Consider the following 15,456-nt stretch of genomic DNA (forward strand, 5'->3'; position numbering starts at 1 on the left):
TAGTCAAGCAACTTTTGGATCAGGGGAAGCTTTACTAGAAAGTTCTTTAATTCAGATTTGCTTTGTGAGAAGAGCCAAAGAGGCTGGACTACTTGCTAAAATGTAAAAGCTAAAGCATTAAACAAGATACTTCAGCTCATCACAGCCCTTCCTGAATTGGTTTGGGGTATGTCTGGGAACCTAAAATTTAGCTCAACAGCAAAACTCACGTAAGTGGATATATCAGAAAGAGAACTTATTTTTAATATATCAGCAATTTAAGATTAGTAGATAAAAGTTTTATAAAATGGTATAGGAAGTGTCCAGAAGACATCAGAAATAAATGTGAATCAGAAAAAAATCTGGCTTTATGTAAGTGAAAAGGCAATTAAATTCTTCTGAAACTATTTTGTATCTAATATCATTGTCCTCCCCCCAGAATTTACAAACTCATAACAAAATAAATCCATGATTCCCCATTCCTCATTTCATCTCCATCTAAATACAGTACTTTTTTCTCCTGTAGTTGTTTTAAGACTGAAAATAAAGTTCAGAGTTGATTGTTCCCAGATTTCCATGCTGTGAAACAAGAGCACTTCTTAGTCTTCCCACCACTGGTGCATAAAACCCCTTCACTGTCTTTTCTTTCAGTCCCGTCAGAGCGACTCATCCCCCTATAGGTTTCACCACGTTTTTCTGGGCCAAAGTAGCTTGCCAAAGTCCATCACTGGCAAAGTGTTTCCATGTAGAGGTGCAGTGTTGCAGGAATGGAGAATGCTTTTATTTTTCCTATGCATGACTGGTTTTGGAGAAAGAATTTAGCTTTCAGTCTCTTTAAAGTAGATAATTTGGGTTTGCTTTGATTATGTTGGTACAGTGAAAATGAATAGAATTAGTGTAAAGAGGATCCAACAAAACATCATCATATAGAAAAGACAAAATATGTACAGCTTGTATTTTAAACTCATGGCACTAAAATTTATCAGTGAATATGACAAATAATTTTGAGACCTAGTTTCCATGGAAAATGCAGGTCTGCTTTTGAAAATGTGTAAACAAAAAAATCATCTGGTACTAGAGATACGTTACAAGAATATCTATTGCACCAAGGAAAATCTTATAACAAATCAAATATTAGATCTACAAGTAGGCATTTTGTGAAAGGAATTACTCCCTGCCATGTAGTTGCCATGCCACTGAATATTTGGTGACACCATTTATCTTGTATTTTTTTTTGGCAGGTAGTATTTTTCACATAAGGAAATTAGCCAGTTAACTAAAGCTAATATTAATGAAGAATTCAAGATTGTTTCTTTCCCATCTGAAGAGACAGACTATGTGTCATAGACTATGAGCTTGTGAATTCTTGCCTTGTCTCTTTCATTCTCTGATACCCAAATGTTTTTGTCTGACAACATCTTTTATATTGCTATAGTTATTTTTGCGAGCTTGAATTTTTTGTAGGCTGTTTGAATTGTAGCCCACCCCATAATAGTGTGTCTGAAATTAGTACTATATTTCTTAATTTAAAATTTTGTTATTGTTGTTGATTTGTGATTTTTGTATGTATTTCCAGTTTTGAATAAGGTTGGGTGCAAAATTGTTTGGTTTTCCCTATATTGCATTGTAGGAACTCTATTTTTCCATGGGAGAAGGGGATAAAAAGGTAAATTCCTATACCAAGTTATTCTCCTGAAACTGTTCAAGCACATCACTGATTATAACTGAAATAATATTAGTTGACCCATAGAAGCCCCTGGGCTTTTAGTCTGGACATTGAGTTGCGTCTCCAAAAACAGTCAGTCTCTCTCTCTCCTTCCCTCCCTCCCCCCTTCCTTCCTTTCTTTCTCTCTCTCTCTTCCTTCCTTCCTTCTTTCCTTCCTTCCTTCCTTCCTTCCTTCCTTCCTTCCTTCCTGGAAGGAGGCAGGGTGTGAGGCAGGATGGTGGTAAAATGGTGCACGTGCCTGTAGCTAGCATGAGAAGACCCCATGGCAGCACAGAGAAAGGTTCCCACCAGATCGGAAGTAAAGGGGCTGGTCTAGACAGGGCTCTGGTGGAGGACACTCAGCATAGATCAGCAGCTCTACAATAGGCTTGTGGTGTGACAAAGGAGAACTATCAATGAACTGTATCTTAATAAAAACTGGAACTCTTTCCTAATTAAGCAAAAAAGTATTAGAAAATCACTTACAATTTTAAACCTACTTTCAGCATATTTCCACCTAAGTTTGTGTGTGTAGTTGTGTGAGGATAGATTTGCACCAGGAATCCCACAGCACTGTGTGTGGCACAGAGACACAAGGAGTCTTGAAAAGATAGTCCCTATTCAAGGAGACAGATATAAAAAGAATCTCAAAAGGAGAACAAAAGTTGTTACTGTAAATTATTCTCAAATGATTTAAGTGATTTTGAAGGGAAAAAGAATAATTTAAAATGGAAAGTTTCATTTTTCCAACTACAAAATAGTTAAAGAAGTGTCTTCTAAAAAGTTAAGTTTAGCACCCAGCATGATGTCACCCATGAATGACATCATCACCCAGTTCTTGGTAAAAGTTCATTTTCTTGTGTGCCGCTTACCTTATTTTTAATGTCAATGATGATATCATATTTAATTAGGGTACAACATAATAACACTTAGTTGAGGAGGCACAAACAACTGTAGGTAGAGTCAGAGACAGAAGAAAAAATGAAGGGCAGTTATTTTCCTGAATTTTTCAAAGTTGTAATAAATCCACACTACATTTCAACCCTCCACTGAATCTAGGTTTCTGATGCATAATTGAAAAGGAGAGAATACCACTTAGTAACAAAAGAACAAAGAAGAGGATGCTTCATCTTGGTGAGTGAACAGAATTAAGGTCATCATGACGAAAAAGTAGTCCCCACTAACTCTTATTTTAGGAACTAACACATTGTACTCCTCCCTCGTTTCTGCCTTCCACTCATGCCTTTGCTTATTATCAACAATAAGTAAAGGTTCAGTGAAAACAAGAAAAGTGAAATGTAATTTATCCAATAAAAATTGCAGAAATAATTTAAAGATGGTAAAAGTAATTCCACAATTTGGAATTTGGCTAGCAAATAAAAACTAATATCCAACTTCTTTCCCATTTCAATGAATATTCTTGTTTTTAATTGTTAAAATCAAATTATAGAAGATATTTCTAACAGAAGCAATTTTTGGAAGTGAAAAAATGAAGTGAATGTAATTGTATATAGTTTACACAAGATTTCATGCTAAAGAATCATCCATTTAACTATTTGACTATTTGACACTTGGCTATTTGTAACAGATAAATTACAATTAAATTACTATATACAGTATCCGAATATATTTTCTTTAAAGAAGACTTCCATTAAACTATGGTTATAATTCATTTCAGCAACTAAGCACAATGACTATATGGCAGCTGTAAGTCAAATGATGATCAGATAAACTACATAATAGAATACAAGAATAAATTGCGAGAGCTTAAAGAACTGAAAGTATGGCATAATGTAAAAATATACTGAAAAAATATATACACACTTGATTTTAATCCATTAAAATAATGTAAATATTAATTTATTTATATGTTACCTATAGTGGTCTATCAAATCATAAAATGTGGCCTTGCAAAATGATCCAGAGTTTGATCAATAATAATGTTATGGGAACTTTATTTTTCATGATCACAATGAATGCACTGATGATCAGTTCACAAAATGAAATGCAATTTTAAAGTCTCTTTTCTGTCTTCATCTCTCCCCATACTATACGGAAAATTGTCGAAACAGTTGTTTTTTTATTAGTAAGTATAATGTAGGAAAGAACATCTTGCTAAAATTGTATTTGTTCAGAGTTTACAGAGTATTACTCTTCTGTAATGCACATTTTCACATACTTCCATGATCATAGTATTAAAATTAAATATTATAATTAATATTCCCTGAAGTTAAAAAAGACAAGAATCATAAACAATAAAATTATCATGAGATTGTTGCTTAAAAAGAGGTTAGGTCAATTTGGTTTTTAATCTGCTAAAAGCACATGCTGAAAAATAGTTTTGAGTCTTAGAAAATTTGTTAAATCCCATTTAATGCAATTTAATTTTAAATGATAAAAATCTAAACTAGTAATTTTTGACAAAACTTTGTTTAACAGAGTATATTTATGCATAACTTTTGTCAATTCATTATATTTTTAAACCTAACATGTTTGAACTAACTACTTTTCATCTTAATTTTCTAATTACAATAATGGGATTTCTAGTAAATCTTAATGCCAGTTATTTCTATCTGAATTAACTTACAATCTTTATTGACACATAGAAAAGTGGAGGTTTCTTTCCTCTCTCATAATTATATTGTTCTGGCTGTTAGAGTTATAGTGTCACTGCTTTGTTCAAAGCTGGTCAGGGCAAGCTTTTTGAACTTGGATCTATTAGTACGTACTTGTCTGAGGTCTACCACAACCTAGAATTGTGACAGAGACTCTTCGACTTATATATTAGGATAGTAAAAGAACAGGAATACCAGCAAGATCAAACAAAGTTTCAGAATATTTGTGAATGAGAAAGTATGCTTTGTTGCCGTGTGCCATTTTAAAAAATACTCTTGCCTTGGGTTTCAGTTTTCTCCAATAGAAGAAACAGAACAAGTATTTCCTGAATTTTTATAGATCACCAAAGAAAACAAGCCAATACATCTGAGTCAATAAAAATTAAAGTATGTTTGAGTAAATTTTTCCTGTAATATGTTTCCCTCTCAATCTCTAGGTCCATGTTTTTTTTTCTTTTTCTCTCCCTTTCTTTTTCTTTTTTTGCTTTCCACATTGATACTTTTTCCATTGTGACTTTACCTGTCTCATCCACCCCCAACCTTTCTCTCATTCTCTTTCAAAGCATTTTTTTCAATCAGCACATGAGGTACTGAAAGAATATTATTTTTAGTCTTTGCCTTTCCCTCAACTTTATTCAGCAAAGCTACTGACTTGAACAAAAGCAGTACTGTACCTGCTCCTGGTCGCCAGAAACAATGACGAGCGCCTTGATAAGATTAGATGTAATTTTAAATGCCGCGGGGACAAAGACTCCCTCCCACTCACCTCACCCCTAACCCCCTACTGTAATTCCACCACAGTGAGCAGTTGAAAAATCCCGGGCCAGAGCCAGACTGCTCTGTAAATGCCACCTCACAGACATAGAAACATGATCTGCATCATTTTCAGGCTTGGCAGACATTTTGTGCATAAAAAAAAAAAAAAGTGAGAAGAAAAGAAAAGAAGGGGAGAAAAGGCCATCTTTGAAACCAGACACAAGAAAACTTTACACGTTCTCAGTTTTATAGTTTCAACAATGAATTAAATTGGATATGAACAAAACCAGAAAATATTACATTAAAATTGTGTAATGAAATCTTTATTTTTGCTTTTGTGAGCAGCACACATTTCTTTATATCTAAAGTAAATTATTTTATGGATTGCATCATCTTCTAAATTATTGAAGTAAGCAGAAATAAATGTATGTGGTTTCTTTATGAATCTAAGAAGTGCCCAATATGCATTTTTTAACCCATGAAGCTTTACATAGTTTACATGAAAGCACCTATGTGGTGTCCGAGTGCTTCCTTTTTTTTTACCATTTGGTAAAAAGCTTGACCTGATAATGCCTTTACATTTATATGTTGTAATTTTTCTGTCCAAAAAATTCTACTGACTCTTCTTTTCATACACTAATAGGGAAATAATAATTTAATATTCTCTCTATTCCACTTATTCATTGTTTATCCCTCCATTCATCTATCCATCATTTTTATAAATACAAAATATTGATTTTCACAATTTAAAAAGAGAAAATATATACGCATTAATGGAAATATATTTATTTAATGATTCAGCTGTAACTCACTTTGCCCACACAAAAATTTTCATACATCATAGAAAGCTTGAATTTCTGCGAAACAAATAATTTTAACTGTATCGTATAAACTTTTTAAAACTAAGGTAGCTCTTTTATTAGGTGGGTAAGATCTCCTTAATTTGTCAGTTCTAAGATGCTCTTTCGGTATCAAATGTTTTTTATAGGGGGCATGACTGCATGCCGAAAAAAGTCAGACATTGAAACTGGATAAAGAGTCTTAACTGGCTAAATTTGAGAGGTTTACTAATCTTTGAACTTCTGATCCCCTAGTAGTAGATATTTTTAAGTGAATACAAGAGGACAAATCTCTACACTTGCTTAGTTATGGAAATTAGTGGCATTTGAGTATGGAGCCTATCCATTAACCTGACAAATACACTCATGGGTGTAGTGTTGTTGCTCCTATTTCTTGTCATAAAACTTCAGAAAACTGAGAAAATATCTTAGTCACTATTCCAACTCACCTTAAATTCATATGTTGCTTTCCTCAGAGAAAAGAGAGAGGCCTAAACAGTAAAAAGTTTCAGAAAATTTTAGATTCTACTAAACATTATTGAAATGTATTAGTATCTTCAAAAGCAATGGACTACATTGATATTTCAGTTGTTTTATTGGGAAGAAAAATTTCCTCCCTCCCTCTCTCCTTTCCTTCCTCCCTTCCTCCCTTCCTTCCTTCCTGTTTTTGTCTGTCTTTATGTCTGCTGATAGTATTACCTAATATTATATCTTTGGTGCTCTTCTATCTCTTACACATTCCTTGGTCTATTTCCAGAAGATTGTGGATAGGACCTTCTCACAGCCTCTTCATGGGTTCTCAGTAGGGCTAGGGTATTTCTAGATCCTCAGCAATTTTCCTAGGTGGTTTCACCTTTGTCCTTCCTTTCTTCTTTTTACCTCCCTCTTCCAGACACTCTTAGGGGCTAGGGAGGAAAGCAGAGGTTAGTACAACTGAATTCCTATTCTCAAGGAGCTCATAGCCTGGAGCCAAGAGAGCCAAGGAGAGAAGGTGTTTGCTTCTAACCTTGATCTCTCCTCTTACAATCAGCCCCAGATTAAACTGAAGATTTCAGTTTTCTCAATCCTTCTACCCATCCACAACCTGGGAAATGAATGCAAACTGAAGTAATTGACAATATTTTAAAATTCTACTCATTTCAGCATTTACATTTTTACCCTTGCCTTCAATAGTGGGATAAACATTGAGAATTTTTATTAGCAAGAAGCAAAAATGAAAAGGAGATATATTGTCTATTAGGGACTCTTTCTCAGAACATTTTAATCATGATAATAGTATATTATATGTAACATTGGTCCCATCTTCTTGGTTTGGAGTTTATAAAAATCCATCAAAATTCAAACTCAGGTGAATTCATTATAATTTTCTAAATTTAATATTTTTCATGGTTGTCATTTTCAGTGTATACTTTGTGTGAAAGTAAGCCCAATTAATATCTACAGGCCAATAAATGCTCATCATAAAAGGATGACATTTAGACATATATTCAGATGCTGTTTTTTGTGTTACTACTATATCCTTTTAAAAAAATCACAGGTGATCTCCAGGTTTAGAATATCTATATTTAGAAACTGTCTTACTCCTTTTTTAGTAGGATTATTCCAAATCCTTAATTAATACATGTTTCTTGTGGTAATATCACAAGCTCTGCATAGTAAAAAATGAGAAAAAAACAATAAAGTTTTATTATATTTCTAGCACTTGACATCAGCTTTCAACTTTTTCATGTAAATATTTTCATATTCTTGCACAGATGCCATCATTTTGCACAGTTTTCAATCATTTTGACTTAACAGTGTCTATCACGTGTTTAAAACTCACTAAAAAGATTACACTTGATATTTATAAATCTATCTATGTCTTTTTAATGTCTGCATGGTATGGATGTAGCATTTATTCACAATTCCTTTTCATTTCTTGCCCTTCTTTCTTTTTTCTCATATTATACAAGTTTAGCATCCTCAGTCTTAAAAGCTGACATCCAAAATAGTCCCAAATTTGAAACTTTTTGAATACTGATATAATACCACAAGGGAAAATATTCCCCACATGAAACTTTGTTTCATGCACTAAACTACTAATAACATAGTAGAAATTATTCTCATAAAGCATAAATTAAGTGTTTATACTTCACCCCATCTCCAAATTATTGCATGTAAATGTAGAAATTCCAAAGTCCTAAAGAACACAAAATTTGAAACACTTCTGCTCCCCAGCATTTTGGATAAAAGATTTTCAACCTGTACTAGTGTCTTCTAGTTTGGCTCTTTAATTTCAGCTTCTTTACCTTTGTTCAATCTGTCTTGTCCAAATGGAATGCCTTTCCCTCCTTTATCTGCCTGTCTGGAAATTCATGTTCACAGCATAAGACTCATCTGAGGTCACTTTCTCAGCACAAACTTAAATTCAGCTTCATCTTCTCATTCCTATCATGCCTTTAGCATGTTTTTATATGGAATTTACCACACTGTATGTAGAGTAGCATTGGCTTGGGACAGGAAACAGACTCTGCCAGGCTGGCAAGTGGTATTGGCATCGGGGTCTCCCATGGGTCTATGTTGCATGTTCAGGGCAGAGTTTTGGGGAGCTTCTTGCTTTTCATGGAAGCAGAATACACTGAAGGAGCTGCCTGGCTACTTTTCAAAATTAGTATCAGCCCAAGAGCCCTGTGAGAGAGGATGAAAGGAACCGAAGTCATAACTCGGATTCAGCCACAAGCAAACTCTATTGAAGGACTATGAGTTCCTCAAAAGTGAGCACAGCTCCCCATGAGAAAATCAGCTTAGATGACAGAACCTGACTGAGTAGAATGGTTGGCATGTTGGAGAGAGTGGTGGCTGCCATTGTTCCAGGAGACTGTGGCCGATCATCCGTGGTTGTCCTGGGATAGAGACTTCTATGTAAAGGGAAAAACTTGTTCCACTAGGAACCTAAAGGCTTGACTTTGGAAACCACGCAGACAGAAAGAGATAGGCTCAGAGATGTGATACAGATGGGAGGCAGCGTGAGCCCTGCTGCGGTCCTGTGCAGTTGGCCCTGGCCAAGAGCAGTGTGGAGAGCAGTTTGGACAGAGACTTGCTGGCTGCAGAGCTCTGAGGTCAATGACACAGAGTGACAGCACTGTGAAAAACCCTGTGCAGAGGGATCCCTTTGGAGAAGGCCCCCTTTTCACTTCCCTTCTGCTCTAAATTGTTCTATAGCAATGTGGGGAAATCCGTATTTTGTATGGATGCACTGCGATTTATTTGGATCTATGATCTTACGGTTTTTTTTTTTTCATTTTGACCTGACCACAAAACATAAGATGACCAGTGGTAATTACTTTGAAATGGATTTTTTAATAAAGATTATTCACTTATTAATATATTCACATTCCTATGGTTAATTCCAGGAAAGAATAAAAGGTGAAGAAAAGATAGTTTCCACTTTCAATACAGAATAAAACCTAGTGATTTGGCCAGACTCTTTCAAAATTAATGAAATGCTGCTTTTCCTTTCTGTTGACAGATCAGAACCTTAACTCAGGGCACCCAGCCCAGATGGGAGAGGGGACAAGGAGGAGGTGCTGGACACACTAGAAATAGTGTCCAACCAGCAGGAAATAGACTTAGGATGTTCAGGCAGTCATCTGTACATAATAATTGTGTCTAAAGGTGTTTCTGTCCACTTCTCACTTGATTTCTGTTAGTTAATAAATCATGTAACAGACGCATCTCCAAAAAGAGAAAATGGACAATAATTAGAAAATGAACAAAAGCTATCTCTTTTCCAAAACTTTACTCACCCCTAAACATAGCTTAATCACAAAAGTAACTAATGTGGAAAGCATTTCAAATTTCATAAGGAACATCCACACATTTAATTTTTAAAGCAATTATAGAAGCCCAGAATTAATTTTGTCATTTTGTAAGTGATATGAATGGGTCAAAGATGTTAAGTGATTTCTCCAGTCTGACTAAGAAGTTGGTCAGTAATCAGAAAGCAAAACTACAGACAAAAACCATTTGTTTTTCTCCCACTTTGGGCAAAAACATGATACTTGTAGGCATTTTGGGAAGATGCTTGTGATTTAGACAGCATGGCCTCTGTCCACAAGGCTTTATACTTGAATGTGAGTAAAGGAAACCATATACATAAAAGATATAAATCATATTGAAAGTGTCAAATAATACAGGCACAAATTCTGAGGTCATATGGAGTAATAGTATAGCTTTGTGATGTGACTGCTATAATACTGTGGAGATTGCTTTCTCAGTGGGTAGGGGAGGTGTTGGATGACTACCTTGAGTCACTGGAAGTTCACAAGAAAATAATAACAGAGAAACTAGGACAAGAAAAGTGGGTGTCTCTGAGCAGTGAAAAGTTTCAAGAAGGCAGGCTCCTGTATAAGGCCTGATTACATTATTAATGAAAAAGATGGAAACTAAAATGCTATTCCAGTAGATGATGTTTTTCCATAAAAGTCTCTGTAAAAGTTTACAAAAAGATTACAAAAGATTATTTTAATACACCAGCTACTGAGACAGAGCCTTTCATAATGGGAAAGTTTTGAGGTGGTATAGGAAAATGAATCCCTTCACCTGTCCTCTCTTCGGCCAGTGGTTGCTTGGCGTAAATTGTGGAGGAGCATGTCTTCATTTTTAGGAAAGTCTATAAGAAAGGGAGAACGCAATACCTCACATCCATGCAATGCAAGGTGATACTTTGTAAAGTAGGGGTTTTATTTTACAACAGACCTACAGCATATATTCCCACAGGTGTAATACAGACCTACACAGAGAGGTTGGGAGATATATACTAATTAGGTACTGAAGCTTTTGAAGTGAAAAGATTTTAAAAAGCAGAGAAAAAGTTACCTTCTTCACTCAAGCCCCAGGGCAGCTGCCATTTACATCGGCGGTGATGAGTTATATGGTTCAAGGAGTCTCAGCTTGCTGTTTTGAGAGAAATAATGCAAGCAAGTTAAACTGAAATACATTTTTCCATTTAGATTCCTCTTTGTCAGCTTATCTGGAAAAAAAATCCTCATGAAGATTTTAAACAAGCAAACATATTTAAATGTAGACAGCTGAAGTGTGACTTTAGCTTTTGCGGCTGACAATTACACAGATTTCTACTGTTTAAAATTTTTATTCACTGATTCATTCTTCAGACATTTTTCCTAGATACTATCTAATGAGCACAGGGTAAGCATTTGTACAAGTTAAACAGAAATTTCTCTAAGCCAATATTTAAAACAATAGCTGCTTAAATCTCAGCAGCATCTTGAACTATAACCAGAGAAATAAAACACTACGGATGAGGTCATTGGTTCAGTATTTTAAAAATTTTATGAAAATTTAATGTTCCTGATGAACATTACTTTTATGAATGATATTGGGGGGGTGTCCCGAGATATTTAACATTATTTACAGCCTTTAAAAATGTGAAGTGAAAATCGTGTTAGTGGAAATCATGTTAAGTGGAAATCAGTTGCGAGGCTTTGTTTGGTCTTCCTATATGCGATTTTACCTAGGCCACCTAATTTGTGTCTCAATTTCTTCAAGAATCCAAAATGTCAATAAAAACTCTTATTGAAACTGTAAGATTAGAATAACACATGAGATAGTATTTGTGACAGGATTCTGGAAAAGGTGAAGCATTTACACACAAATGATGTAATTGTGGAATATTTAGTGTAGTTCTTTGTATTAACCATAGTATGATTGATATGCATTGTTATTGATGGTATATGCATTGTTTTTGATGTTATACTGTGATACCTAGGTATTAATTTAAAAATCAAAATATATTTTGGCCCCTTGGAGGTCCCCAAATGAACAGACTTTGATATCAGGAAGAGGTAGCCGAAACCCTAGTTCTGCTATTTAATAGTGAGATGATTCTCTGGAAGCTGCTTATATTCTTTAAGCCCCAATTTCCCCCAGTACAAAACAAGGATAGTGATGTCTATGTCACTGGGTTTTCACACAGATTAAATGAGGTTTAATGTCAATTGCAATAGTTATTTATTACTTTTAGAATAGGCACTTTTAGGAAGTTGTTTAATATATGAGCAAAGGCATCTAGTCAGCTTGGTTCATTTTTTTCCCCTTCCCCAGTACTGGGGATCTAACTCAGGACCTTGCACTTGCAAGGTAGGTTTGGCACCACTGAGCTAAATCCCCTGCAATCTTTTGCATTGCTTTTAGATATGGGATCATCATGGTAGTCTGAACAAATTCATACTCTTCAAAAGGCCTGAAATTATTAGAAAATCATCAGTATTTAGCTTTAAAGAAGTCATTTTAAAATTTATTTTTAACTTTATACAAAAAGTATAATAAGTGCACATGTTTATGGGTTTTTTTTGTAATGTTTTGATACACGTATACATTGCATAATGATTAAATCAGGCTAAACATATCCATCTCCTTAAACACTTACCATTTCTTTGTGGTGAAAACTGGTAATATTTAGTTTTTAATTTCCTAAAAAGAATGATTTTAAAGTTGATGTATCCAGGTGGCAGGGGTGTAGTTACCCCGGCAGCAGCAGCCTGTCCCCTTCCATCTGGGGGTCGCCCCTGGTGGAAGGCTCTAAAATCTTGAAGAAGAGCTCGGGAACTCAGAGCAAACCCAGTCAGTGGAGGCCTGCACTGTAAGACCGGAAAGATGGGGGCGGCATTGGAGTATGTAGCTTCTGACTCTCAGTTCTCAAATATCTTAGCTGAACCATCAAAGTCTAATGGAAATATGGGTCATCATTTTTCATATCCGTATGTATTATATCCAACTGCTAAACCTTTCTTTAATAGTGAACTACAAGGCTCCCCAAATAAGCCTACACTTGCCTACCCAGAAAGTAATAGCAGAGCCATATTTTCTGCTCTGAAGAATCTTCAAGATAAGATTCGACTCTTGGAACTTGAGAGGATTCAGGTAGAAGAAAGTATGAAAACTTTGTCCAGAGAAACAGTTGAATATAAAAAAGTACTAGATGAACAGATAGAAGAAAGGGAGAATTCAAAGAATGAGGAATCAAAGCACAATCAAGAACTGACATCTCAGTTGCTAGCTGCAGAAAATAAATGTAATCTTTTAGAAAAACAACTGGAATACATGCGGAATATGATAAAGCATGCAGAAATGGAGAGAACATCTGTCTTAGAGGAACAGGTGACCCTAGAAAGACAGCGACAACATGATCAAACACATGTTCAGAGCCAACTTGTAAAACTGGATCTTCTGGAACAAGAATATAACAAACTTACCACAATGCAAGCCCTTGCAGAAAAAAAGATGCAAGAATTGGAAGCAAAATTCTATGAAGAAGAACAGGAAAGGAAGCATATGCAAGCTAAGACAGCTGAGTTTCAGACTGATCTAGAAGCAAAGAGACTTACCTTTGAAGATAAAAAACCTCATATGCTCCCACTGCAAGAAAAATTTTAACAAAGGAAGTCAAAACCAAAAGAAAGGACCTAGGAATTACTTTGATGCACAACCTCATTATAGATTATGCTTACATGATAATGCCATTTGTGGCTGGAAAGTCCACTAGTTCTAGCCATGCTGCGGTAGTTAACATTCAGCATGTTTTGGACCTAATGAAACAGCACAGTAAAGTTCTGTGCAATGATCAAGTGGTGAACAACATTTCTTTGGCAAAACAAGAACCTTCAAGAGGTAGTAGAAGTAAGAAGTCAGCAATACCTCCCTCTTCCAGCAGCATCAGTGAAGAATTATCAGAAGTCTTACAGACTTTACAGGATGAGTTTGGCCAGATGAGCTTTGATCACCAGCAGCTCACAAAACTTATACAGGAGTCACCATACACTGAACTGAAAGTCAGCTTAGAGTGTGAACTGGAGGCATTAGTGGGAAAGATGGAAGCAAGAGTCAACCAAATAACTGAAGTTCGAAAATACCAAGCACAGCAAGAGAAACAGAAGCTAGAGAAGCAGAAAAAGGAAGTTAGAGCTAACAAAAAGACTCTTGATGAAGAAGGAAACAGCAGTAGCCATTCTTCTGGACTCACGGGGACCATAAGTAAGAAGGATTTTGCCAAACTGAGACCTGGAGAAAAAAGCAGGAAAAATTTTCAGTTGTTGAAGGACATGCAAATCATACAACATTTATTATAAAGCAGTAATGTGTGTTGGAATTACCGACTGCTCACACCAGGTCATAAATTTTATTCAGATAATCTGTACCTCATTGATCAGATATTGACAATTTACTTTCCAGGTTTCATACTCGCTAATGTTGGAATTAATTAATAGAAGGTGTTCAGGGCTTAGGCTTCATTACACAGGTTTCTTGTGTTATGCCACACAACTGAATATTAAACCATGTACGTAAATGGAAACCAAGGAAGTTTTAAAACTTGATAAGCCACATTCTTTAAGATGAATAAACTGTACTGGTATATTGCACTTTGTAAACAAGTTACCAATTTTTTACTTGTGGTGAGATTTAAAAAATTTCTCTCTCTCTCTCTCTCTCTCTCTCTCTCTCTCTATATATATATATATATATATGTATACACATATACATTAGGTATAAATTTTCAAAACACAAGGCTGGCCCACAGGCAGCATTTTCTTGAAGAGTCTCATTGTTAAATTTTCCCAGGCATCAAGTGCCCACTTCACTTTTCTCATACAGTTATTAAATATGCTTTAACTATTGATGGATATTTTCTATATTTAAGTATTTATATTTTAAGAGGCTTTTTTGTTTGCTTTTTTGTATTTTAATCAATGATTATTATTAAATGCATTTCTATTGTTTTTTAATACAGTTTAAAATTTTTTAAAGATCCAAGTAATCTTTTAAATCAAATAACTTACATATAAAAGTATAAATGCATTTTAAAGAGTGTAGATTGTTAATGAAACAAGATTTTGGAAAAAGGTAAGAGAGATAGAAGGGAGCTATTATGAAGCAAGCACATTTGCAGTTTTTTGATACCTGTTTGTAATCATGTTATTCAGTCAAGTCATTGTGGTTTGAATTTTGAAACTTAGAGGACCCCTTGAATATTTGTCTTTAGTGTAGAACATGACTGAAATAAGAACTGTACACATATAATTATATCAATGTAAATCTGAATAAAGCAATATATGTTAACTTTCTATAAATTTGCCATTGGAGTCAATAATGCAGCTTTTTTAAGAAAAAAAATTTTAAGTTAATGTATCCAGACATTAGTAATATTGCAATGAGTTGTTAAAATTAGATATTCAGCTAGATATAGAGTATGTGGAATAATTGCCATATTTTCTCGGAGAAAAAACAATTTCTTATATCTATAATTATTTCTAAAAAAGGCATATTTTTAAGCCCCAAGCCATTCAGAATGAGTTTATATGTACTTAGCTTGTATACAAGTGAATGAAATTTTAAGCTGATTTAAAATTATTATTAGTTGTCCTTGATGTATGTAGCTAGGTTTACTTATCATTTACTCAATTTAAAGAGCTTTACTTTATGCAACCTCGATTCTGCTTGAGCAGGTGTGTTTTTTGTTGCTGTCTTCTTGTGGACATCGGGTTCCAATTTCTTCAGTCTTTCAACA

General features: G+C 34.8%; 1 pseudogene; it reads left to right on the plus strand.

Annotated features, from left to right (window-relative positions):
* Window positions 1-12,548: 12,548 nt before the first annotated feature.
* On the plus strand, window positions 12,549-14,155 carry LOC101711407 (centrosomal protein of 57 kDa-like; annotated as a pseudogene).
* The last annotated feature ends 1,301 nt before the right edge of the window (window positions 14,156-15,456 follow it).

This window comes from Heterocephalus glaber, unplaced genomic scaffold, assembly GCF_053883595.1.
Source record: "Heterocephalus glaber isolate CG9 unplaced genomic scaffold, H.glaber_assembly_v1.0 deba00001538, whole genome shotgun sequence".
Lineage (NCBI taxonomy): Eukaryota > Metazoa > Chordata > Mammalia > Rodentia > Bathyergidae > Heterocephalus > Heterocephalus glaber.